The following is a 2,221-nucleotide window of genomic DNA, read 5'->3' as shown; positions in this document are numbered from 1 at the left end:
TTCCACGTGGGTGCATCTTGCCACACACCCCCTCCCCCCACCAAAAGTAGTTCAGGCCCAGCTGGGGCCCTGCGCAGGGATTCTCAGTACAGCCACCTGACTGAGTGCTAGGGCAGTGCTTTGGTCCTGCTGCCTCCGCCTGCAGTGGCCAGAGGAAGGCGCCAGCCGCACACACTGGAGGAGGCGGCGCAGTGCGGCCATTATTCAAGGCGCCTCCTAGTGGGTCAATAGCAAATTCATCCCCCCCTCGACACACACCTCCCATTCTCGCGAGAACAGCCCCCCTTTAATGATATTATATAACTACCCCAGGGAAGGAGGGGGGAAGAGTTGGTATGACCCACACTACTAGGGTAAGTGAAATGTAAAGTTAAATGTAAGTGGGGTAAATGCCCCCCCCAAAGTGGGGGGGAAGGGGCAAGAGCCCCCCCCCAGCTGGACAATGAGTCCTCTTATGCTAATGAAGGACTTACGTCACTTCCGCTCTTTCTCGGCCGCCATTTTGGCCAGGGCAGGTTCGGGGACTCGCTCCGAGGCGCCTGTATTGTCTGCTGAGGGGAGACGCGGGAGCAGGCCCCCCTCCCCCGCCTGCCCACCGCCGCCTCTGCCGGCCCGGTCCCCCCAGCCGCCCGCCTGGATCCATGAGCTGAACTCACGCACCCCCACCCCCTCCCCGGCCGCCGCCATCTTGTGCCCCCCCCTCCCCCGGGCAGCGCTGAGGGGGATTTTCTCTTTTACTCTGACGAGCTCCCTCTCCCGGTCCCGCCGCCGCCGCCTGGCGCTGCTGAGGAGGAGAGAAGCGGCCGAGGCTGCCGCCACCACCGCCGGTGAGGCCGCCTCCCCACCCACCGCCCTCCACCACCCCTCCTCCTCCTCCCCCTTTGTCTGCACCACTCGACGACTCCGCCGCCGCCCGCCCGGGGACTGGAGGGAGCCGCTCGCGCCGCCGCTTGCCTCCGGCGTCTCGTGCTGCTGGCGTCTTCACTCTGCTGCGTCCGCCGCTCCCCCCGGCCGCAGCGGCAGCGGCGCGAGCCGGAGCGCGAGACCCCGGGCGAGCTCGCGCCCCCCACCCTGCCGCCGCTGCTGCTGCTGCTGTGCCGCCGCCGCCGCCTCCTGCCCCTCGAGCCTCCCGCCGCTGGGATCCCCCTCCTCGTTACCACGCCGGCTCTGTGCAGCCTTACGAACCAAATCAAGGTAAGTGATTTCTTCCACTCTTTTTTTCCTTTATCTTTCTCGATGCATGGAATAATGCACCGATTGGTTTGCACTTTGAGCTGCATGAACTCCTTCCCTCCTCTTCCCTCTCCCCCGCTCCCCGCCCCCCCCCACTCCCCACACCCACCCCCCGCTACACGAGGAGAGATGGATACATCCTTTCTCCTTCCCGTGCAACCTCTTTCGTGTAACCTCCATAAGGTGCAGGCTCCATTGCAATCTTTTCTTCAGTGCAATCATCACTGCAGCTCCTCCGGAGTTTGCAAGAGGCACCCCTTGTGCATCCCAGTCCTGCAAAGCTTTGAAGGCGTGAAATAGCTCCTCTGCAGACTTAACATCGCTTTGTTGTTTAAATTTAACCCCCTCCCCCTCATACTAGTCCTCTGTATGCTTAAGCTGCTTGAATGGTTTGATCATCCTCTTGTTATAACGGTGTGGACCTAACTACCGGCTTTCTTCTTGGGGGTCTTGGCATCATATGTAGCTTCTTGTATACCCACTCTCCACACCAAAAGAAAAAAAAATCCCCACCTTTTTAGATCCCTGTGGTGCCTGTGGAGAACACAATTGTCAGCAGCAGCAAGACATATGGATGTGGGCTTGGTTTAATTTTCTTAAAAACAAATTCCTGAGCAGACTCGAGTCTCCTGCCAAATCACACCGTTCTCATCTTTTTTGGGAGGGGGGAAGAGGTTGGATTTGTGAGAAGTGGAGGAACACCAAGGCGGATTAGCATGGCATGAACCAAAGAATTTGCCTTCTGAATGCATTCTTCCTTAGCATGCTAGTTCTTCTCCCTCCCCTTCTGTACAGAGAGCGATAGCATCTCCCCGTTTAAAAATGCCGGCTTGTTTGGTAAACGCTGCTTATTGTCGCAAAGTTGGGGTTTGGACACGCTAATAAGATGACAGAAAATGGCAAGCCAGAGAGCAGAAATTACTGAAATTTAATGAATGGAGAGTAGTAGCCTTACCGCCCTCTTCACCCCTCCTTCCCTCTTACATTC

The 2,221-nt window shown here is 58.1% G+C and overlaps 1 protein-coding gene across 1 annotated transcript in view; it reads left to right on the top strand.

Moving 5' to 3' along the window:
* Positions 1-852: 852 nt before the first annotated feature.
* Positions 853-2,221, top strand: part of ADNP (activity dependent neuroprotector homeobox) — a 32,862-nt gene continuing 31,493 nt past the window's right edge. Inside the window, exon 1 of the mRNA XM_069072412.1 lies at positions 853-1,194. The gene's annotated coding sequence lies outside the window, so the exon portion shown is untranslated. The remainder of the gene's footprint in view (positions 1,195-2,221) is intronic.

This window comes from Petaurus breviceps, unplaced genomic scaffold (assembly GCF_028583685.1).
Source record: "Petaurus breviceps papuanus isolate PSGF00001 unplaced genomic scaffold, PetGlider_PUasm1.0 90847, whole genome shotgun sequence".
Taxonomy (NCBI): domain Eukaryota; kingdom Metazoa; phylum Chordata; class Mammalia; order Diprotodontia; family Petauridae; genus Petaurus; species Petaurus breviceps.
The sequence above is the reverse complement of the archived record's forward strand: the minus strand, read 5'-3'. Positions and strand labels throughout refer to the sequence as shown.